At 38.4% G+C, this 26,218-nt stretch overlaps 1 protein-coding gene and 1 pseudogene across 2 annotated transcripts in view; one reads left to right on the top strand and one right to left on the bottom strand.

Moving 5' to 3' along the window:
- ZC4H2 (zinc finger C4H2-type containing) overlaps positions 1 to 26,218 on the bottom strand; it is a 61,721-nt gene that overhangs the window by 12,803 nt on the left and 22,700 nt on the right. The gene's annotated exons all lie outside the window — the stretch shown is intronic.
- On the top strand, positions 11,692 to 12,230 carry LOC140627504 (ubiquitin-conjugating enzyme E2 C-like; annotated as a pseudogene).

Below are 26,218 nucleotides of genomic sequence, written 5' to 3'. Positions count from 1 at the left end.
AAAAAAAAAAAAAAAAAAAAAAGAAGAAACCATACCTATTCTACTAAAGCTGTTTGGAAAGATAGAAAGAGATGGAGTACTTCCAAATTCGTTCTATGAGGCCAGCATCACCTTAATTCCAAAACCAGACAAAGACACCACCAAAAAGGAGAATTATAGACAAATATCCCTGATGAACATGGATGCAAAAATTCTCAACAAGATACTAGCCAATAGGAGCCAACAGTACATTAAGAAAATTATTCACCATGACCAAGCAGGATTTATTCCTGGGACACAAAGCTGGTTCAACACTCATAAAACAATCAATGTGACTCATCATATCAGCAAGAGAAAAACGAAGAACCATATGATCCTCTCAATAGATGAAGAGAAAGCATTTGACAAAATACAGCATCCATTCCTGATCAAAACTCTTCAGAGTGTAAGCATAGAGGAAATATTCCTCAACATCTTAAAAGCCATCTACAAAAAGCCCACAGCAAATATCATTCTCAATGGGGAAATGCTGGGAGCCTTTCCCCTAAGATCAGGAACAAGACAGGGATGTCCACTCTCACCACTGCTATTCAACATAGTACTAGAAGTCCTAGCCTCAGCAATCACACAAAAGAAAGACATTAAAGGCATTCAAATTGGCAAAGAAGAAGTCATACTCTCCCTCTTCGCTGATGACATGATGCTCTACATAGAAAACCCAAAAGACTCTACTCCAAGATTGCTAGAACTCATACAGCAAATGCAGTGTGGCAGGATACAAAATCAATGCCCAGAAGTCAGTGGCATTTCTATACACTAACAAGGAGACTGAAGAAAGAGAAATTAAGGAGTCAATCCCATTTACAATTGCACCCAAAAGCATAAGATACCTAGGAATAAACCTAACCAAAGAGGTAAAGGATCTATACCCTAAAAACTACAGAACACTTCTGAAAGAAATTAAGGAAGACACAGAGAGATGGGAAAATATTCCATGCTCATGGATTGGCAGAATTAATATTGTGAAAATGTCAGTGTTACCCAGGGCAATTTACACGTTTAATGCAATCCCTATCAAAATACCATGGACTTTCTTCAGAGAGTTAGAACAAATTATTTTAAGATTTGTGTGGAATCAGAAAAGACCCCGAATAGCCAGGGGAATTTTAAAAAAGAAAACCATATCTGGGGGCATCACAATGCCAGATTTCAGGTTGTACTACAAAGCTGTGGTCATCAAGACACTGTGGTACTGGCACAAAAACAGACACATAGATCAATGGAACAGAATAGAGAACCCAGAAGTGGACCCTGAACTTTATGGTCAACTAATATTCAACAAAGGAGGAAAGACTATCCATTGGAAGAAAGACAGTCTCTTCAATAGATGGTGCTGGGAAAATTGGACATCCACATGCAGAAGAATGAAACTAGACCACTCTCTTTCACCATACACAAAGATAAACTCAAAATGGATGAAAGATCTAAATGTGAGAAAAGATTCCGTCAAAATCCTAGAAGAGAACACAGGCAACACCCTTTTTGAACTCGCCCACAGTAACTTCTTGCAAGATACATCCCCGAAGGCAAAAGAAAGAAAAGCAAAAATGAACTATTGGAACTTCATCAAGATAAGATGCTTTTGCACAGCAAAGGATACAGTCAACAAAACTAAAAGACAACCTACAGAATGGGAGAAGATATTTGCAAATGACGTATCAGATAAAGGGCTAGTTTCCAAGATCTATAAAGAACTTCTTAAACTCAACAGCAAAGAAACAACCCAATCATGAAATGGGCAAAAGACATGAGCAGAAATCTCACAGAGGAAGACAGACACATGGCCAACATGCACATGAGAAAATGCTCTGCATCACTTGCCATCAGGGAAATACAAATCAAAACCACAATGAGATCCTACCCCGGCAATGAGAATGGGTACTACAGAATTCGTTACTGCAGAGTTGAGGTCTAATGAGGCTGAAATTAAAAATAGATTAAATGAGATCCAACTCAAATGGGATGTTCTAACAGCTAGGGTTAATGAGGTGGAAAAGAGAGTGAGTTACATAGAAGACAAGTTGATGGTAAGGAAGGAAGCTGAGGAAAAAAGAGAAAAACAATTAAAAGCCCAGAGGAAAGGTTTAGGGAAATAAATGATATCTTGAGAAGGAAGAATATAGGTTTTATTGAGATTCCAGAAGAGGCTGAGAGAGTGAGAGAGACAGACAGACAGCAGACAGAGGACCACAAGGTATACTTCAACAAATCATATCTGAGAACTTCGCTAATCTGGGGAAGGAAGCAGGCATTCAGGTACAAGATATAGAGAGGGACCCCCAAAAAAATCGATAAAAACCATTCAACACCTCGACATTTAAGAGTGAAACTTGCAAATTTCCGAGATAAAGAGAAAAGTCATAAAGCAGCTTGAAACAACAGCTTCTTAACTTATATGGGGAGAAATATCAGATTAACAGCAGACCTCTCCACAGAGATCTGGCAGGCAAGAAAGGGCTGGCATGATATATTCAGAGTACTAAATGAGAAGAACATGTAGCCAAGAATACTTTATGCAGCGGGGCTGTCATTCAGAATAGAAGGAGAGATAAAGAGCTTCCAAGATAGGCAGAAACTAAAAGAATATGTGAACACCAAACTAGCTCTGCAAGAAATAATAAGAGGGACCCAGTAGAAAAAGAGGAAGCCCAAAGAAATAATCCACAAAAACAGGGACTGAATAGGTATTATGATGACACTAAATTCGTATCTTTCAATAGTAAGTCTGATCGTGAATGGGTCAAATGATCCCAGCAAAAGGTGCAGGGTTTCAGACTCGATAAAAAAGACTTCTCATCTATTTGCTGTCTACAAGAGACTCTTTTCAGATCTAAGGACACCTATAGGCTGAAAATGAAGAAGTGGAGAACCATTTACCATTCAAGTGGTCTTCAAGAAAAAGCTGGGGTAGCAATCCTCATTTCAGATGAATTAGAGTTTATAGCAAAGACTAGTAAGAGATGAAGAGGGATACTATATCATACTAAAAGGTCTATCCAACAAGAAGACCTAACACTTATGAATGTACATGCCCCTAATGTGGGAGCTGCCAAGTATGTCAATTAATAATCAAATAAATACATACTTAGATAATAAGACACTAACAATAAGAGAATTCAACACAGCACTTTCTGCAAATGACAGATTTTGTAAGCACAACACCAGAAAAGAAACAACGGCCTTAAATGATATACTGGAAAAAAAGATTTCACTAATATATACAGAACTTTCCATTTCAAACTCAAATGAATACACATTGTTCTCAACTGCACATGGAACTTTCTCCAGAATAGACTGCACACTGGGTCACAAGTCAGGTCTCAACCAATACCAAAAGATTGGGATTGTCCCCTGCATATTTTCAGACCATAATGCTTTGAAACTAGAACACAATCGCAAGAAGAAATTTGGAAGAAGCTCAAACACATGGAGGTTAAAGAGCATCCTAGTAAAAGATGAATGGGTCAACCAGGAAATTAGAGAATTAAAAAGATTAATGGAAACTAATGAAGATACAACCATTCAAAAACTTTGGGAAAAGTCATCCTAAGAGGGAAATGCATTGCAAAACAAGCATCCCTCAAAAAATCGGAAAAAACTCAAATACAAAAGCTAACCTCGCACCTAAAGTAACTGGAGAAAGAACAACAAATAAAACCAACACCAAGCAGAAGAAGAGAGATAATAAATATTAGAGCAGAACTCAATGAAATAGAGACCAGCAGAACTGTAGAACAGATCAACAAAACCAGGAGTTCCTTCTTTGAGAGAATTAATAAGATAGATAAACCCCTAGCCAGCCTAATTAAGAAGTTTAAAGACTCAATAAAATCATGAATGAAAGAGAGAGATCACAGCCAATACCAAGGAAATACAAACGATTTTTAAAAAGCATTATGAGTAGCTATATGCCAATAAATTATGCAATCTAGAAGAAATGGATGAATTTCTGGAAAACCACAAACTACCAAAAATGGAACAGGAAGAAATAGAAAACCTGAACAGGCCAATAACCAGAGATGAACCTGAAGCAGTTATCAAAAACCTCCCAAGACACAAAAGTCCAGGGCCAGATGGATTCCCAAGGGGAATTCTATCAAATGTTTTTTTTAAATAATAAATTTATTTTTTATTGGTGTTCAATTTGCCAACATACAGAATAACACCCAGTGTTCATCCTGTCAGGTGCCCCCCTCAGTGCCCATCACCCATTCACCCCCACCCCCCGCCCCCTCCCCCTTCCACCACCCCTAGTTCATTTCCCAGAGTTAGGAGTCTTTATGTTCTGTCTCCCCTATCAAATGTTTAAAGAAAAAATAACACCTATTCTACTAAATCTATTTCAAAGGATAGAAGGACAGAATACATAGAAACTCTTTTTTATGAGGCCTCTATTACCTTGAATCAAAAACCAGGCAAAGACCCCACCAAAAGGGAGAATTATAGACCAATATCCCTGATGAACATAAATGGAAAAAATTCTCAGCAAAATACTACTCAATAAGATACAACAGTACTTTAAGAGGATTATTCACCATGTCTAAGTGGGATTTATCCTCAGGATGCAAGGTTGGTTCAACACTCATAAAATAATCAATGTGATAGATCACATCAACAAATGAAATAACAAGAACCACGTGATTCTCTCAATAGATGCAGAGAAAGCATTTGACAAAATATACCATGCATTCCTGATTAAAACTCTTCAAAGTGTAGTGATACAGGAAACATTCCTCAGTATCTTAAAAGCCATTTATGAAAAGCCCACAGCAAATATCATTCTCTATGGGGAAACCCTGAGAACATTTCCCCTACGTTCAGGAACACGACAGGGATGACCACTCTCACCATTTGTTATTCAACATAGTGCTAGAAGTCCTAGCCTCAACCATCAAACAACCAAAAGAAATAAAAGGCATTCAAATTGGTAAAGAAGAAGTCAAACCTTCTCTCTTTACAGATGACATGATACTGTACATAGAAAACCCAAAAATCTCCACGCCAAGATTGCTAGAACTCATACAGCAATTCAGCACTGTAGCTGGATACAAAATCAATGCACAGAATTTAGTTGCATTTCTGTGCAGTAACAATGAGATTGAAAAGACAAATTAAGGAATCAATATCATTTAAAATTGCACCCAATAGCATATGATACCTGGGAATAAACCTAACCAAAGTGTTAAAGGATCTATTCCCTAAAACATACAGAACACTTCTGAAAGAAATTTAGGAATATAGAAAGAGATGGAAAAATATTCCATGCTCATGGATTGGAACAATTAATATTGTGAAAATGTCTATGCTACTCTGGGCAATTTACACGTTCAATGAAATCCTTATCAAAATACCATGGACTTTCTTCAGAGAGTTGGAACAAATAATCGTAAGATTTGTATGTAATCAGAAAAGACCTGAATAGCCAGAGGAACATTGAAAAAGAAAACCAATGCCAGGGGCATTAGAATGGCAGATTTCAAGCTCTATTACACAGCTGTGATCATCAATACAGTATGGTAGTAGCACAAAAACAGACACATAGATTAATGGAACAGAATAGAGAACCCAGAATTGGGCACCAACTCTATGGTCAACTAATATTTGACAAAGCAGGAAAGAATACCTACTGGAAAAAGGACAGTCTCTTCAATAAACGGTATTGCGAAAATTGGACAGCCACGTGCAGAAGAAACAAACTAGACCATTCTCTTACACCATACCCAAAGGTAAACTCAAAATGGATGAAAGTTCTAAATGTGAGACAAGAATCCATCAAAATCTTAGAGGAGAACACAGGCAACACCCTTTTTAAACTTGGCCACAGCAACGTCTTGCAAGATACATCTATGAAGACAAGGGAAACAAGAGAAAAATAAGCATTGGGACTTAAACAGGATAAAAAGCTTCTGTACAGTAAAAGAAATAGTCAACATAACTAAAAGACAACCTACAGAATGGGAGAAGATATTTGCAAATGACATATCAGATAAAGGGCTAGTATCCAAGATCTATAAAGAACTTGCTAAACTCAACACCCAAGAAGCAAAAAATCCAATCATGAAATGGGCAGAAGACATGAACAGAAATTTCATCAAGGAAGACATACACATGGCCAATAAACACATAAGACAATGCTCTGCATCACTTGCTCTCAGTGAAATGCAAATCAAAACCACAATGAGATACCACCTCACACCAGTGAGAACGGCAAAGTTTAACAAGACGGGAAAACAAATGTTGGAAAGGAGGTGGAGAAGGGGGAACCCTCTTGCACTGTTTGTGGGACTGGAAACTGATGCAGCCACTCTGGAAAACAGTGTGGAGGCTCCTCAAAGAGTTAAAAATAGAGCTACCCTTTGACTCAGCAATTGCACTACTGGATATTTATCCCAAACATATGGATGTAATGAAACACCAGGACACCTGCACCCCAATGTTCATAGCAGCAATGTCCACAATAGCCAAACTGTGCAAGGAGCCACGATGTCCTTTGACAGATGAATGGATAAAGAAGATGTAATATATGTATACACACACACACACACACACACACAATGGAATATTACTCAGCCTTCAGAAAGGACGAATACCTACCATTGCCTCAACGTGCATGAAACTGGAGGATAGTATGCTGAGTGAAGTAAAAGTCAGATGGATAAGAACAATCATCTTATGGTTTCAGTCCTATGGGGAATTGAAGAAATAGTTAAAGGGATTATAAGGGAAAGGAGGGGAACTGAGTGGGGAAAATTAGAGAGGGAGACAAACCATGAGAGGCTCCTACCTCTGGGAAATGAACAAAGGGTTGTGGAAGGGGTGGTGGTCAGGGATTTGGGGTAACTTCATGATGGGCACTGAGGAGGGCAGTTGATGGGATGAGCACTGGGTGTTACACTATACATTGGCAAACTGAATTTCAATAAAAACAAATAAAAAAGTAACAAAATGGCTGGGTATGTCTTTGACTCATTTTTAATTGAATATTTTTTCCTAACAGTTGAGTTTTGAGAATCTATATATCCTAGACATGAGTCCTTTGTCAGTTATGTTGTTTGCAAATATGTTCTCCCAGTCAGTATTTTGTCTTTCATCATTTTTTAAAAGATTTTATTATTTATTCATGAGAGACACAGAGAAAGGCAGAGATATAGGCAGAAGGAAAAGTAGGCTCCTCGCAGAGCCTGATGCAGGACTTGATCCTGGACCCAGGATCACGCCCTGAGCTGAAGGCAGACGCTCAACTGCTGAGCCACCCAGGTATCCCTGTCTTTCATCATCTTAATCATGTTTTTAGCAGAACATGTTTTTATTTTAGCATAAAAAATTATGAAATCCAATCCATCAATTTTATCTTTTATGGATAGTGCCTTAGTGTCAGGTCTAAGACTTCACCAAGCTCTAGGTTCTGCAGGTTTTTCCGTATATTATCTTTAAAAATTTTTATGGTTACATTTATATCTACAATCTACTCTGAGTTAAGTTTTATATAAAGTGTGAGGTTTAGGCTGTGATTATCTTTTTTCCTTACTTATGTATATACAATTGTTCCAGCACTACTTGTTGTAAAGACTGTCCTAATGTTGGATTACTTTTGCAATTCTGTCAAAAATCAGTTGGCCATACTTGTGTGGGTCTCACGTGATTTCTCACGGTTTTTTAATAAGATGTATTTATTTACTCATGAGAGTCTGAGAAAGAGAGAGGCAGAGACATAGGCAGAGGAAAAAGCCAATTCATGACTCAATTCTGGAGTCTGGGATTATGCCCTGAGCCAAAGGCTCAACCCTGTGCCACCTAGGCTTCCAAATTTGTCTGTTCTTTTTTTAAGATTTTATTTATTTATTCATCAGAGACGAGAGAGACAGAGAGGCAAAGACACAGGCAGAGGGAGAAGCAGGCTTCATGCAAGGAGCCCGACATGGGACTCGATCCCAGGACCCCAGGATCACGCCCTGGGCCAAAGGCACAGGCGCTAAACCGCTAAGCCACCCAGGGATTCCCCCCCCCTAATTTGTCTGTTCTTAATGTTGTTCCATTTATCTATGTGTCTGTCCCTTTGCCAATACCACATAGCCTTGATAAGTTAATTAGATCCTGGACTTTTTGGGAGGTTTTGTTGTTTTCAATTTATTGGGATTTCTTACATGACAATTATGCTATCTGCAAACAAAGACAGTTTTATTTCTTCCTTTTCATTTATATGATTTTTACTTATTTTTTGACTAATTGTTCTGTCTAGAGCCTCCAGTGCTAATACTGACTAGCAGTGCTGAGAATCGGCATCCCTCCCTTGTCCCTGATCTTGAAAGGATAGCATTTATTCTTTCACAACAAAGTATGTTAGCTCCCTGGAAAGTTTTTATGGGTGCACTTTATCATGTTGAGAAAATTCTCCCTTATTCCTAGTTTCCTAAGAGATCTCATAAATGTACTGAATTTTTCCAAATGCTTTATCTGTATCAATTGACATGATTATGTGATTTTTGTCTGTTAATATGACAAACAAAATTGACTTTTTTAGCAGCAAACCAGCCTTGCATCTCTGGAATAAATCCCACTTAATTATGGTGTATAATTCTTTTTATATATTGTTGAAATCTATTTGCTAATATTTTATAAAGAGTTCTGTTATATTATTTTTTAACTTAAAAAATTTTTTTTATTGGAGTTCAATTTGCCAACATATAGCATAACACCCAGTGCTCATCCCAAGTGTCCCCCTCAGTGCCCATCACCCAGTCACCCCAACCCCCCACCCACTTCCCCATCCACTACCCCTTGTTCATTTCCCAGAGTTAGGTGTCTCTCATGTTTTGTCACCCTCACTGATATTTTCACTCATTTTCTCTCCTTTCCCTTTATTCCCTTTCACTAATTTTTATATTCCCCAAATGAATGAGACCATATAATGTCTGTCCTTTTCCAGTTGCTATGTCTATATTCTTGAGTTTGATTTTATTAATGTCAGAGACCACACTCCATTTTACATTCTTTTAAATTGGTTGGGGATTATCTTATATCCCAAGATATGGCCTATTTGTCTCGGTATGTATTTAATGGGCACTTGAATATATAACTTGTCTTTGGGTTAAGTGTTCTATAAATATTAAGGAGATCCTGTTGCTGATGGTGTTGTCAAGTTCTATACCTTTGCTGATTTTCTAATGATAGAGGAATGTTAAAGGCTCCAACTATAATTGGATTTATCTATTTTTGCCTTTGGTCCTATCAGATTTGCTTCACATATTTGGCAGTTCTTTCGTCTGGTGTATACCCTCTTAGGATTACTATGTCTTCTTGGTGGATTTACACCTTTGTCATTATGTTATGTATCTAAATGTACCTAGTAATTTTCTTTGCTCTGAACTCTACTTTATCTGATATTAATATTTCTGTTCCTATTTTTCTGATTAATGTTTTCATTATATATCTTCTTCCATTCATGGCACTTTTAACATACATATATCTATATATTTGAAGTGAGTGTTTTGTAGATAACATATAAATGGATCACATTTTTAAAATTCTCTTGGCTCATCAGTTTTTAATTACTATACTTAGGCCAATTATATTTAGTGTACTTATTGATAAGTTAGAGCTTAAATGTACCAATTCATTCTTGTTTACCATTTGATCTTTTATTCTGTTTTCTTTTAGCTGCTGTCCTGTGCTTAATTCATTATATTCCAGAATTATATTTTATCTATACTGTTTTTAAGTGTATCTTTTTCTATAGTTTTTTAGTGGTTGCTCTAAGTATTACATTTCATAATTTTGTAGTCTATTGTGTCATCACTTTATTGGTATGATAGTAGAATCATTACCTACCTTTATGCCCCTTCACCTTCTACCATTTATAACTATCTGAAATATTTCTTCTACATACATTGAAAACCATATTAGCACTACATTATTGCTTCCACCATCAGAAATAATTTAGAAAACTAAACAGGATAAGGAAAATGTACTGTATTTTATTATTATTTTTATTTATAAAAATATTATTATATTTTTCCTCTTTCTCATATTTTTTCTCCGTCCTGTTATTTCATGTTTTCCTCTTTTATTTCCTTTTTAAAAAGGAAATTCCTTTATTTTAGGGTAGATATGCTACTCACAAATTTTCTTACGTTTTCTTCATCTGAGGATATCTTAAATTTTTTCCTCATTCTTAATGGATATTTTTAATACATATAAAATTTAGGGTTTAGTTATAAACTGAATTGTGTCTCTCAAAAGTTCCCATGTTGAAGCCCTAATTCGCAGTGTGAATGCACTTAGCTTGTGGTCCTTTGGAGAAGAAATTAAAGTTAATGAGATAATAAATATGGTACCCTAATCCAATTGGATTGGTGTGCTCATAAGAAAGAGACACCAGAGATTGCTCTCTCTCTCTCTCTCTCTCTGAATGCACAGAGGAAAGGCCATGTGAAAATATAGCAACAAGGTGGCCAACTGCAAATCAGAAAGAGAGCCCCCACCAGAAAGCTAGTTTGCTGCATGTTGACCATAACTGCCTTTATTAGTGAGAAAATAAATGTCTGCTGTTTAAGCCATCCAGTCTATGATATTTTGTTGTAGAAGACTGAACAGCTTTTTGTACTGTAAAGTGGGGGTGTTACTTTAATAAATACCTAAAAATGTGCAAGTGGCTTTGGAAATGGGTGATGAGTAGAGGCTGGACATGTTTAGGGCATGTGCTTAAAAAGCCTATCTTGCATTGAAAGAACTGCCGATAGAAATATGGTCATTAAAGGTGTTTCTGATGAGTTCTTACAGAGAAAAGAGGAACATGCTATTGGAAACTGGAGGAAAGGTAATCCATGTTATAAAGTGGCAAAGAATTTGGCTGAATTTTGTTCTAGTGTTTTACGAGGTAGTAAATGTGAGCAAGGACATTGAATACTTAGCTGAAGAGATTTTTAAGAAAAATGTTGAAGGTGAGGATGGTTTCTCCTTGTTGTTTATAGTTAAATGCAAGAGGAGAGAAAGAACCAGAAAGAATCATTAAGCAAAAAGGAACCAGAACTTGAAGATTTAGAAAACTCTAATTCCATCTATATTGCAAAATATATATAACATAAACATGTTATGGAAAGAACATGAACGATGTGGCTGGAAACCACTCTGAGATTACTTATTATTTTAATCAGGTATCTCAGCAGACATCAGGAATACAAATGTGATTATACAAGCATAGACACTGTCAGTATGCACAAAGGAAAGCAGAAATATAAAGTTTTTCAAACTCTGGGATTTTGCAGGAAAGGACAATAGAATTATTTAGTTCAAACATGTTTTTTCTTTCAAGTAAAGGCAAGAATGATGCTGAACATGATTCAGAGATCATTAGGGCTGCCACTCCCACCATAAGCCCACAATTAATAGACCCAGGGGGCAAGGCTGTTTTCTCCTCATTTTCAAAGAATGGGTTCCCCTACTTAGTTCCAATAGGCCAGGATACTTGACTAGTGCCTCATGGAGAAAGGTGACTGCATAGAGCTGTCAGGATGTGGCTGCCACAAGGAGTTGTAGGGGTGATGCTGCTCAAATTACCTAGCCAAAGAAATTGATTCTTGAGCCTTAAAAATGTAATATAGACAGTTGCAGTTGTGCTCTCCAAGTTCCTGCCTCCCTCCCTGCGCCGCCAGGATGGCCTCCCAGAACTGAGACCCAGCTGCCGCCAGTGTCACCACTACCTGGAAAGGAGCCAACTCCAGCGGGGGCACCGCCCAGGGCCCCATGGGCAAGAGGCTGCAGCAGGAGCTGATGACCCTCATGATGTCTGGTGACAAAGGAATTTCTGCCTTTCCTGAATCAGACAACCTTTTCAAATGGGTGGGGACCATCTACGGAGCAGCTGGCACAGTATATGAAGACCTGAGGTATAAGCTCTCTCTGGAGTTCCCCAGTAGCTACCCTTACAGCGCACCCACAATGAAGTTCCTCACACCCTGCTACCACCCCAACATGGACACCCAGGGTAACATCTGCTTGGACATCCTGAAGGACAAACGGTCTGCCCTTGTGACGTCAGGACCATCCTGCTGTTCATCCACAGCTTGCTAGGAGAACCCAACATTGATAGTCGTTTGAACACACATGCTGCTGAGCTCTGGAAAAACTCCACAGCCTTTAAGAAGTAACTGCAAGAAACCTACTCAAAGCAGGTCACCAGCCAAGATCCTTGACTGCCCAGCCTCTTTCCTTGTGTTGTCTTTTTATTTTCTCCCTACATGGTCTGTCCTCTTCATTTCTGTCTAGGACTCTGTATCTGAAGCTGTGGTATCATTTTTGTTTTGTTTCTGTTTTTTAAATTACTAATTTAAATTAAGTCTCTGTTTGAACCCTTGTGATGAATATATTAAATACACTGGGTTTAAATAAATGTAATGGAACTTAACATGCTAGGTTTAGCACTTCATTGGGAACTGCCAATCTAATCTTTCTGATTTCTCCTTTTAAAAAAGAGAATGTTTTTCCTATACCTGTTATACTACTATACTTGGGAAATATAACTTGTCTGCTTTCACAGATGGAGAGAAATTTTGACTCTGGATGAATCATACCACAAGTTTCACCCAAACCTACTTGAGATGATATTTAGATGAGACTTTGGGCTGGGCATATATGCTGCAATGGCTTAAGACATTTGGGATTATGGGAAGGAATGAATGACTTTTGCACATGAGAAGGATGTGCCGGGGTGGGGGGGGCATAGAGTAGAAAGTACAGAATGCATTGTGTCCTTCTAAAATACATGTATTCAAACCCTAACCCCTAAAGTGACAATATTTGGAGAGAAGATTTTTAGGGAGGCACAAGTTAAATAAAGTCTTAACACTGGGACACAAATCCAATAGTATTGGTGGACTTATACATAGAGGCACGAATATATGAGCTCATTCTATGCCCACAAAAGAACAGAGGATAAACTTAAAATCGATTAAAGATCTAAATGTGAGATCTGAAACCATAAAACTAAAAGAAAACACAGGTAATAATCTCTTGGATATCAGCCTTTGCAACATATTTGTAGATATGTCTCTTCAGGCAAGGAAAACAAAAGCAAAAATAATCTATTGGGACGATAGCAAAATAAAAAGCAAAAGAAACGATCAATGAAATGAAAAAGCAAACTACTAAGTGAAAGAAGATATTTGAAAATTATATGTCTGATAAAAGATTAATATTCAAAAGATATAAAGAGCATATAAAACTCAAGATATACATAAAAAGCAAATAGTCTGATTAAAAATGGCAGAGAATCTGAATAGACATTTTTACAAAGACATATCATTGTAAAGCCCACATATGAAAAGAAGCTCAATAACACTAATCATCAGGGAAATGCAAATCAAAACCAAAATGACATACTACCTTATACCTGTTACAATGGCTAGAATCAAAAAGACAAGAGATAAGCGTTGGTGAGAATGTAGAGAAAAAGGAACCCATCATGCACTGTTGTTGGTAATATAAATTGGTACACCTACTGTGAAAAAGTTTGTAGTTTCCTGAAAAAAATTAATTGAAATATCATAGGATCCAATAATTCCACTACTGGGTATTTACACAAAGAACAAAATCACTAATTCAAAAAGATATATGCACCCCCTGTATTTATTGAGTTTTATTTACAATAGAAATGGCAGCAATGCAAATGTCTACCAATAGATGAATGCATAAAGAAAATGTGGTATATAAATATATAATGGAACATTGCTTGTCATAAAAAGAATGAGATCTTGCCATTTGTGACAACATGGATGAACCTAGAAGGCATTCAGCTAAGTGGAATAATTCAGTCAGAGACAAATTCCATATGATTCTCCTCATATGTGGGATCAAAAAATAAAACACATAAAAAACCAGAAATGGATTATTAAAAATAGAGAACTGGTGGGTACCACTGAAATGTGGAGGAGGAAGCTGATGAAATAGATAAAAAGTATTAAAAAGTACAAAATCTACTTATAAAATAAATAAGTTGTGATGAAAAATACAGCACAACAAATATAGTCAATAATATTGTAATAATATAGTAGGTGACAGATGGTGACAACACTTACAGTGGTGAACAATTAACAATGTACAAAATGATTGGATTACTCTGTTATATACCTGAGGCTAATATAACATTATATGTTCATTATTCTTCAATAATAAATTTAAAAAGCAACATTGACATATTGTCATAAAGATGGACAAATGGAACTATGAAGTAAAAAAGAAAGTCCAGAAATAAACCTACAAACATAAGAACAACTGGTTTCTGAGAAAGGTGTAGAAACAATGCTATGGAGAACATGTCCTTTTCAAAACTGGTCCTGATACAACTGTATATTCACATGCAAAATATAAACAAATAAATAATTTTGACATAATCTGAATCATATACAGCAATTAAGTGAAAATGAATCATAGGCTTATGTGTAAAACCTAAAAAATAAACTTTCTGGAGGAAAACTCAGAAGAAAATATTTGTGACATAAACATAGAAGAAAATTTTTGTGAATTTCTCTTAGGCAAAGATTTCTTTTACAGAAATACAATCCATAAAAGAAAGTATTAATGATTTAGACTTCATCACTATTGAGAAGTTCTGCAATTCAAAAGACAGTTAAGAGAATGTAAAGACAAATCACAGATTGGGAAACCATCTTTGTGATGCCTGTATCTAAAGGTTTTGTATCCAGAATACATAAAAAATCCACAGTAAGTTAACAAACAATTGAAAAATGGGCCAAAGATCCGAATAGGTATTTCAGCAAAGATATATTGGTGGCAAATAACCCATGAAGAAGATGCTCAAAAGAATTACTCATTAGGAAAATGCAAGTTAACTACAGTAAACTACAAAGAATTACTACTTTACACACCACTTTGATGGCAATAATGTCCTTTTATACACACTTGATTACCAAGTGTCACGGATATAGAGCAAGTGAAATCTTCATACACTCCTTCTGGTGATGGAAAGTGCCACAATACTTTGGAAAATAGTTTCCAATATCATAAAAAGTTATATGTATGCTTATCATATGATGCAGAAATTCCTGGTTAGGAATCTAACCAGGAGAAATTAAAATCTATTTCCATGTAAATAATCAACAAAATTAAAAGGCAACCTATTGAATGGGAGAAGATATTTACAAATGATGTATCTAATAAGGGACAGTATCCAAGATATATAAAGAACTTATAAATCTTAATACCCAAAACGACTGAACAAACCAATTAAAAAGTGGACAGAAGACATGAATAGATATTTTTTCCAAAGATATTTTTTCTAATGTCCTAGAAGGCAATGAATGGCCAAAGACACATTAAAAGATGCATAATATCACCCATCATCAGGAAAATAAAAATCAAAACTACAATAAGATATCACCTCACACCTGTGATGATGGCTAAAGCCATCAACACAAGAAAGAATAGGTGTTGGTGAGGATGTGGAGAATGGGGAACCCCTTTGCACTGTTGCTGGGAATACAAACTGGTGGAGCCACTCTGAAAAATTGTATGGAGGTTCCCCAAAAAGTGAAAAATGAAACTATGCCATGATCCAACAATTGCACTAGTAGGTATTTACCCAAAGAATAGAATAATACTAATTCAAACGAATAATGCACCCTAGTGTTTATAGAAGCATTATCTACCATGGCCAAATTATAGAAAGAGCCCAAAAGTCCATTGACTGATGAATGGATAAAGAATTATAATACATATATAATTAATATAATATATAATTACATAAAATTTATAATAGAATATTACCAAGCCATCAAAAAGAATTAAATCTTGCCATTTGCAATGAAATGGATGGAGCTAGAGTGTATTATGCTAACAAAATAAGTCAGAGAAAGACAAATACCATGATTTCACTCATATGTGGAATTAATACACAAAACAAATAGGCAAAGGGGAAAAAGAGAGAGAGGCAAATCAAGAAACAGAATCTGTGGAGCTAGGAGAGAGAGAGAAAAGAGAAAAGCACACAGGGGACACACAAGGAAAAACCTTCTCCAAAGCTACTGACTGGGAAAATAAGAGGGGCTGGTTTCTGTGAGTTTTTTCAACCAGCGGAGCTCAAAGACTTGAGTTTCAGAGGTCGGTATTGTGGCTGGTATACAGCACTGAGGACATTGCAGTGCTCCCGTAGAGAAGGCAGTCAGGTTGTAGCCCGGGGGGCAGACAGCACCATTTGAAGATCTCCTGAGACACACTGGGAGAGATGGTTTCCCCTTCTTGGAGTACATCTGAGAGAGGTGGCATTGCCTCTCTGGGGACAAAGGAGCTGGTGAGAGATATTACCCTCCCCTGCCACTCAGCATAGGGACAGAGCCACCTGATGAGGGTGGCTAACCCAGACACTAGCCATTTAGCAAAGCTGCTTGCTTTGTCCCAAATTCCACATGCCTGAGCTCTGGTGCAACTGCCCTTCTGGGTCAAATCTGCATCAATCCCAGCACAGTGAAATATCCCCCCACCCCACACAGAAAACCAGTGTGGGCCCCTGTCATTCCAGGTCTCTAAAGTTTTAGAGTTCTGAAACTCAGCTGGCCTGTATGGAATAACCCCAAAGTACACTGCACTTCTCCAGACAGGCAAGTGACCTAGACACAGACAGTGTGTAAGCAGTGATCTGAAAAACACCTAGGATGCAGGAGGGAAATATATTCATTTTTCTAGGAAGGCTTCCCTGACAGCAACAAACATGAATTCCCCTCTCTGAAGACAAGGGAGCTGGCTGGCACCATTTCCCTCCCTTGTCCCTTAGCATAATCTAACTTGAATAAATAGCACAGGGCCAACACTGGAGGCCAAAATTGCTTATATCAAACCCTGCCTCCCCTGTACTTTGCTGGTACTGCTTTTCTCAAGCAAGTGTGTCTGAGAACCACTGCACTGGGCTCCTATCCCAGAAGACCAGGACAAACCCCAGCATACACCACATCTACTGACCATAAAGTTCTGCAAAGCTTCAGCACTGCTGGAAATAGCATCGTGTCTTTTATAACAAGCAGACCATCTAAATTAAAACTCACCACACTCTGGCCAAGGTCCAAACACGCCCCACTGCAGGTTAATAAAAAACTCTACAGAGGACTGACCTGAGGGATAGAGCAGCCATAACACAAAAGCAGAGTACACACACCATACAAAAGAGACAATTCCTGAAGCACCAGGCTCAGGACATTATATATGACCTCTTCTTCATAAAGATGTTACTCTCAGGAGCAGGGAAATACAACAGGCTTTCCTAGCACAAAGAGGATGATAAAGACTTAGACAAAATGCCACATGGAGAAATTCATCCTAAAAGAAGGAACAAGAAAATATCATTGCTAGGTATCTAAATGAAACAGATATAGGTAATACTCCTGATTCAGAATTTAAAGTAATGATTAAGGGGGGGGCAAGACGGTGGAGGAGTAGGTGCCTCACTCACCTGACTCCATCAACTTACCTAGATTACTTTCAAATCATCCTGAAAACCTACAAATTCAACCTGAGATTTAGAGAGAACAGCTGGAACACTACAGTGAGAAGGGGTTTCAGATCTAACAAGGTAGGAAGGCTGAAAATAAATAAATAAATAAATAAGAATCAAGGGGGGAGGGGCTCCGTGAGGAGCCTGGTTAAGGATAGGTGGGGAAAGCCCAGCCCCGGAGAAGCAGGAACTTTATTTTTTTTTAAATAAATTAATTTTTTATTACTTTTATTACTTTTTACTTTTATTTTTTTTAAATAAATTAATTTTTATTTACCAAGATACAGAATAACACCCAGTGCTCATCCCGCCAAGTGCCCCCCTCAGTGCCCGTCACCCATTCACCCCCACCCCCCGCCCTCTTCCTCTTCCACCACCCTCAGTTCGTTTCCCAGAGTTAGGAGTCTTTTTCTTCTCCCTTCCCTTATATTCCCTTTCACTGTTATTTATATTCCCCAAATGAATGAGAACATACACTGTTTGTCCTTCTCCGATTGACTTACTTCACTCAGCATAATACCCTCCAGTTCCATCCACGTTGAAGCAAATGGTGGGTATATGCCGTTTCTAATGGCTGAGGAATATTCCATTGTATACATAAACCACATCTTCTTTATCCATTCATCTTTCGATGGACACCGAGGCTCCTTCCACAGTTTGGCTATTGTGGACATTGCTGCTAGAAACATCGGGGTACAGGTGTCCCGGCATGTCATTGTATCTGCATTTTTGGGGTAAATCCCCGACAGTGCAATTGCTGGGTCGTAGGGCAGGTCTATTTTTAACTGTTTGAGGAACCTCCACACAGTTTTCCAGAGTGGCTGCACCAGTTCACATTCCCACCAACAGTGTAAGAGGGTTCCCTTTTCTCCGCATCCTCTCCAACATTTGTGGTTTCAGAAGCAGGAACTTTAAAAAATCTGTACCGGATTCCTCCTGCATGGAAAGGTGCTTAGCAGGGAAATCAAGCAGAATAGCAGGAGGGGTAATGGAGCCTCTAGTCTCCTGGAGTCACTAATAGAGGAAGTGCGCCCTGGGGGGAAATTGCACCACGCTATGGGCCAATCTTGGTAAAGAGCTGGAGCGCACACCCAGCGGGGCATCTGAGAGAAGCCGGTCCAGCAGGCGGGGGATCTGGGTGGAGGACGCTGCGCCCTGCTGCCTTTGGGACCTGTGGCCTTGGGAGCGTGATTCCAACAGCACAGGCCTTGGATCCCAGGGCACTGGGTGGACAAAGCCAGGGATCCTGCACTCCCCCCTGGACAGGCGGTGGTGGGGTAGGCACAGGACAGCAGGGACTATCCAGCCGCCAGGTGCCCCCAAGCTGTGCAGATCAGCACACCCACCCCAGGAGCATCCAGGTCAGTGCATAGTGGGAGACTGCAGTAGTTACTGGGGGAACTGACTCCTGAGCTAGAGAGCTGGCGTTTGCCAGTGTTGTTGTTCCTCTTTGTTTCACCCTGTGCCTGGGAGGTGCAGGACCCAAGGAAACAGAGGCCTCACAAGATAAACAACTCCCACTGAGCCCAGCACCAAGTGGGGGACGGGGCAGCTTCCCCAGGTTCACACACCTGAGAATCAGCACAGCAGGCCCCTCCCACAGAAGACCAGCTGAAAGAACAGGGAAAGAGTAAGTTATTGACCAAGCAGCACTGGAAAAGCTCCAGGAATCATCTAGGCTGAAATTTACTTAGGTCGTAGTTGATGTTCTTGACGCAGCTCGCTCATACAGCCACTACGCACTGAGCAAAATGACTAGAAAGAAGAACTCACCACAAAAGAAAGACTCAGAAACAGTATTCTCTCCCACAGAGTTACAGAATTTGGATTATAATTCTATGTCAGAAAGAATTATAAAGCGCCTGGTGGCTATGGAAAAAACAATAAAGGATTCAAGAGACTTCATGACTGCAGATTTTAGATCTAATCAGGCCAAAAATAAAATCAATTAAATGAGATGCAATCCAAACTGGAGGTCCTAATGACAAGGGTTAATGGGGTAGAAGAAAGAGTGAGTGACATAGAAGACAAGTTGGTGGCAAGGAAGGAAGCTGAGGAAAAAAGAGAAAACCAATTAAAAGATCATGAGGAAAGGTTAAGGGAAATAAATGACAGCCTCTGAAGGAAAAAAATCTAAGTATAATTGGGGTTCCATAGGGTGCAGAGAAGAAAGCACATTTGATCAAGTCATAACTGAGAACTTCCCTAATATGGGAGGGACACAGGCATTCAGATCCAGGAGATAGAGAGGACCCTCCCTAAAATAAATAAAAACGGTTCAACATATCAACATTTAATAGTGAAACTTGGTAATTCCAAAGAGAAAGAGAAAATCCTTAAAGCAGTGAGAGACAAGAGATCCCTAAATTATATGGGAAAAAATTAGATTAACAGCAGACCTCTCCACCAAAACCTGGCAGGCCAGAAAGAGCTGGCAGGATATATTCAGGGTCCTAAATGAGAAAATCCTGCAGTGAAGAATACTTTATCCAGCAAGGCTCTCATTCAGAATAGAAGGAGACATAAAGAGCTTCCAAGATAGGCAGAAACTAAAGGAATATGTGATCACCAAACCAGCTCTATAAGAAATAGTAAGGGGGACTCTGTAAAAGAAAGAGGAAGCCCAAAGAAATAATCCACAAAAACAGGGATTGAATAGGTATTATGATGACACTAAATTCATATCTTTCAAAGGTAACTCTGAATGTGAATGGGCTAAATGATCCAAAAAAGACGCAGGGATTCAGACTGGATAAAAAAGCAAGACCCATCTATTTGCTGACTACAGACACATTTTATTTTGTTTTTTTTTTTAAGAGACTCATTTTAGACCTAAGGATACCTCCAGCCTGAATATGAAAGGAGGGAGAAACATTCAATGGTCCTCAAAAGAAAGCAGGAGTAGCAATCCTTATATCAGATAAATTAAAGTTTATCCAAAAGACTGTAGTAAGAGATGAAGAGGTACATTATATCGTACTTAAAGGATATATCCAACAAGAGGACCTAGAAATCATGAATATTTATGCCCCTAATGTCGGGGCTGCCAAGTATATCAATCAATTAATAACCAAAGTAAAGACATACTTAGATAATAATACACCAAAACTGGGAGACTTCAACATGGCACGTTCTGCAAATGACAGATTTTCTAAACACAACATCTACAAAGGAACAAGAGCATCAAATGATACACTTTACCAGATGGATTTCACAGAAATTTAGAGAAATTTACATCCGAACGGAACCGAATACATTCTTCTGAATTGCACATGGAAATTTCTAGACTAGACCAGATATTGGGTCACAAATCAGGTCTCAACCGATGCCAAATGTTTGGGATTCTCCCCTGCATATTTTCAGAACATAATGCTTTGAATCTTGAACTCAATCACAAGAAGAAATTTGGAAGACAAACATGTGGAGGTTAAAAAGCATCCTACTAAAAGATGGATTGGTCAATCAGGAAATTAGAGAAGAATTAGAGATTCATGGAAACTAATGAATGAAGATACACCTGTTCAAAAACTTTGGGATTCAGCAAATGCAGTCCTAAGAAGAAAATACATCGCAATACAAGCATCCCTCAAAAAACTGGAAACAACTCAAAAAAGCTGACCTCACATCTAAAGAAACTGGAGAATGAATAGCAAATAAAACCTACACTAAGCAGAAGAGAGTTAATCCAAGGTGAACTCAATGAAATAGAGTCCAGAAGAACTGTACAACAGATCAACAAAAGCAGGAGCTGGTTCTTTAAAAGAATGAGTAACATAGATAAACCATTAGCCAGCTTTATTAAAAACAAAAGAGAAAAGACTCAAATTAATAAAATCACGAATGAGAAAGGAGAGATCACAACCAATACCAAGGAAATAAAAACGATGTTAAAAATGTACTATGAGCCACTATACACCAATAAATTAGGCAATCTAGAAGAAATGGACGCATGTTTGGAAAACTACAAACTATCAAAACTGGAACATGGCGAAATAGAAAACCTGAACAGGCCAATAACAAGGGAGGAAAGTGGAGAAGTCATTGAAAACCTTCCAAGACACAAAAGTCCAGGGCAGTATGGCTTCCCAGGGGAATTCTATCAAACGTGTAAAGAACAAACAATATCTATTCTACTAAAGCTGTTCCAAAAGATAGAAAGGGATGGAAAACTTCCGAACTCGTCTTATGAGGCCAGCATCATTTTATTTTATTTTATTTTATTTTATTTATTTTATTTTTATACTTTTATTTAAGATTTTATTTATTTATTCATGAGAGACACACACACACACACAGAGAGAGAGAGAGAGAGACAGCGACACAGGCAGAGAGAGAAGCAGGCTCCATGCAGGCAGCCCGATGTGGGACTCGATCCCAGGTCTCCAGGATCACGCCCTGGGCTGAATGCAGCGCTAAACCACTGAGCCACCGGGGCTGCCCGCAAGCATAATTTTAATTCCAAAACCAGGCAAAGACCCCACCTAAAAGGAGAATTATAGACCAATATCTCTGATGAACACAGATGCAAAAATTCTCAACAACATACTAGCCAATAGGATCCAACAATAGGGGATCCCTGGGTGGCTCAGCAGTTTAGCGCCTGCCTTTGGCCCAAGGCGTGATCCTGAGTCCCGGGATCGAGTCCCGTGTCGGGATCCTGGCATGGAGCCTGCTTCTCCCTACTCCTGTGTCTCTGCCTCTCTCTCTCTCTCTATGTCTATCATAAATAAATAAATCTTTTTTAAAAAAAAGGATCCAACAATACATTAAGAGGATTATTCACTATGACCAAGTGGGATTTATCCCCGGGATGTAAGGCCGGTTCAACACTCGTAAAACAATCAATGTGACTCATCATATCAACAAGGGAAAAACAAGAACCATATGATCCTCTCAATAGATGCAGAGAAAGCATTTGACAAAAGACAGCATTGATTTCTGATCAAAACTCTTTAGTGTGGGGCAGCCCCGGTGGCCCAGCAGTTTAGCACCTGCCTTTGGCCCAGGGCCTGATCCTGGAGACCTGGGATCGAGTCCCATGTCAGGCTCCCTGCATGGAGCCTGCTTCTCTCTCTGCCTGTGTCTCTGCCTCTCTCTCTCTCTCTGTCTCTCATGAATGGGTAAATAAAATCTTTGAAAAAAAAAGAAAAAAGAAACTCTTTAGTGTGCAGGGATAGAGGAAACATTCTTCAGCATCTTAAAAGCCATCTACGAAAAGCCCACAGCAAATATCATTCTCAATGGGGAAACGCTGGGAGCCTTTCCCCTAATATCAGGAACAAGACAGGGATGTCCACTCTCACCACTGCTATTCAACATAGTACTACAAGTCCTAGCTTCAGCAATCAGGCAACAAAAAGAAATAAAGGCATTCAAATTGGCAAAGAAGAAGTCAAACTCTCCCTCTTCGCAGATGACAAGATACTCTACATAGAAAACCCAAAAGACTCCACCCCAAGATTGCTAGAACTTATACAGAAATTTGGCAGTGTGGCAGGATACAAAATCAATGCCCAGAAATCAGTGGCATTTCTAGACACTAACAATGAGACTGAAGAAAGAGAAATTAAAGAGCCAATCCCATTTACAATTGCCCCCAAAAGCATAAGATACCTAAGAATAAACCTAACCAAAGATATAAAGGATCTATACCCTAAAAACTACAGAACACTTCTTTTTTTTAAGATTTTATTTATTTATTCATGAGAGATACACACACACAGAGAGAGAGAGAGAGAGAGAGAGAAAGGCAGAGACAGGTAATGACGCAGGCTCCATGCAGGGAGCCCGACGTGGGACTTGATCCTGGGTCTCCAGAATCAGGCCCTGGGCTGAAGGCGGCATTAAACCACTGAGCCACCCGGGCTGCCCCTACAGAACACTTCTGAAAGAAATTGAGAAAGACAAAAAGAGATTGAAAAATATTCCATGCTCATGGATTGGAAGAATTAACATTGTAAAAATGTCAATGCTATCCAGTGCTACTTACACATTTAATGAAATCCCTATCAAAATACCATGGACTTTCTTCACAGAGTTGAAACAAGTAATCTTAAGATTTGTGTGGAATCATCAAAGAATAGCCAGGGGAATATTAAAAAAGATAACCAGAGACGGGGGCATCACATTGCAGGATTTCAAGTTGTACTACAAAGCTGTGATCATCATCACTATAGTGTGGTACTGGCACAGAAACAGACACATAGATCAATGGAACAGAATAAAGAATTCAGAAATGGGCCCTCAACTCCATGGTCAACTAAGATTCAACAAAGCAGGAAAGACTATCCATTGGAAAAAGGACAGTCTCTTCAATAAATGGTGCTGGGAAAATTGGACAGCCACATGCAGAAGAATGAACCGAGACCATTCTCTTACACCATACACAAAGATAAACTAAAAATGGATGAAAGATCTAAATGTGAGACTAGAATCCATCGAAATCCTAGAGGAGAACACAGGCAACACTCTTTTTGAACTTGGCCACAGAAACTTCTTGCAAGATACATCCATGAAGGCAAGGGAAACAAAAGCAAAAATGAATTATTGGGACTTCATCAAGATAAAAAGCTTCTGTACAGCAAAAGCAACAGTCAACAAAACTAAAAGACAACCTACAGAAAGGGAGAAGATACTTGCAAATAACATATCAGATGAAGGGCTAGTTTCGAAGACCTATAAAGAACTTTTTAAACTCAACACCCAAGAAACAAACAATCCAATCATGAAACGGACCATAGGCATGAACAAAAATTTCACCAAAGAAGAAATAGACATGGCCAACAAGCACAAGAGAAAATGCTCCACATTACTTGCCATCAGGGAAATACAAATCAAAACCACAATGAAATACCACCTCACACCAGTGAGAATGGTGAAAATTAACAAGACAGGAAACAACAAATGTTGGGGAGATGTGGATAAAGGGGAGCCCTCTTGCACTGTTGGTGGAAATGTGAACTGGTACAGCTATTCTGGAAAACTGTGTGGAGGTTCCTCAAAGAGTTAAAAATAGAGCTACCCTACTACCCAGCAATTGCACTGCTGGGGATTTACCACAAAGATACAGATGCAGTGAAATGGCTGGACACCTTCACCCCGATGTTTATAGCAGCAATGTCCACAATAGCCAAACTGGAAGGAGACTCCGTGTCCATCAAATGATGAATCGATAAAGAAGATGTGGTCTAAATATACAATGGAATATTACTTGGCCATTATAAATGACAAATACCCACCATTTGATTCAATGTGGATAGAAACGGAGGATATTATGAGTAAAGTAAGTCAATCAGAGAAGGACAAACATATGGTCTCATTCATTTGGGGAATATAAAAAATAATGAATGGGACTATAGGGGAAAGGAGAGAAAATGAGTGGGAAATATCAGAGAGGGTAACAGAACATGAGAGACTCCTATCTCTGGGAAACGAACAAGGGGTAGTAGAAGGGGAGGTGTGCGGGGGGATGGGGTGATTATGTTGGGCACTGAGGGGGGTACTTGACAGGATGAGGACTGGGTGTTATAGTATATGTTGGCCAATCGAACTCCAATAAAAAATATACACAAAAATATTTAAAAATAAAATAGAAAAGTAAAATAAATATTACATAAAATGAAAAATAAATAAATAAAAATATATTAAAAATAAAATAAAGCAATAATTAAAAGGATAGTAGCCAAGATTCAGGAAAGCATAGAAGAGGGATCCCTGGGTGGCTCAGTGGTTTAGCACCTGCCTTCGGCTAAGATTGTGATCCTGGAGACCTGGGATCGGGTTCCGCATCAGGCTCCCTGCATGGAGCCTGCTTCTCCCTCTGCCTGTGTCTCTGCCTTTCTCTCTGTGTATGTCTCTCATGAATAAATAAATAAAATCTTTAAAAAAATAATCCATAGATGACATCACAGAGTTTGAAAACCACTGAGATAAAGGTGCAAAAAATGAATCAGGCTGAAATGAAAATTTAATAACCAAGATTCAAAACTAATTGGCTGTAATGAACTCAAGGATGGAAGAAGCAGAACAAATAAGTGATACAGAAAATAGATTTATGGTAAATAATGAAGTTAATTAAGAGAGGGAAAGAAAAATCTTGGATCAGGAAGGTAGACTTAGAGAACTCCATAACTCCATGAAACCTAATAGCGTTCATATCATAGGACTCCCAGTAAAAAAGAGAGAGAAAAGGGGGCAGAATGTTTATTTGAGGAAATTATAGCAGAACATTTCCCTAATTTAGAGAATGAACTGACTTCCAAATCTGTGAAGCACACAGAACTCTCACCAAAATCAAGAAAAGCAGACCAACACCAAGATATATTGTAGTTAAATTTGGAAAATATCGAGATAAAAAGAAAAACTAAAAGCAGTGCGATTAACTTTATACCTAAAGGAGCTAGAAAAAGAAAAACAAATGAAACCTAAAGCAATCAGAGGAAGAAATAGAAAACTTGAACAAATAACCAGCAAAGAATTTGAATCACTAATCAATATCTCGCCACAAAGTTCAGGGCCATGTGACTTGCCAGGTGAATTCTACCAAACAGATTTTTAAAAAAGTTTTTATTTATGTATTTGTTTGTATTAAAAATATTTAAAACTATAATTAAAAATTAAAATACTACACTATTTGTTTGTTTAAGAGAGAGAGCATATGAAAGAGACCATGAGTAGTGGGGA

This window comes from Canis lupus, chromosome X (assembly GCF_048164855.1).
Source record: "Canis lupus baileyi chromosome X, mCanLup2.hap1, whole genome shotgun sequence".
NCBI lineage: Eukaryota > Metazoa > Chordata > Mammalia > Carnivora > Canidae > Canis > Canis lupus.
The sequence above is the reverse complement of the archived record's forward strand: the minus strand, read 5'-3'. Positions and strand labels throughout refer to the sequence as shown.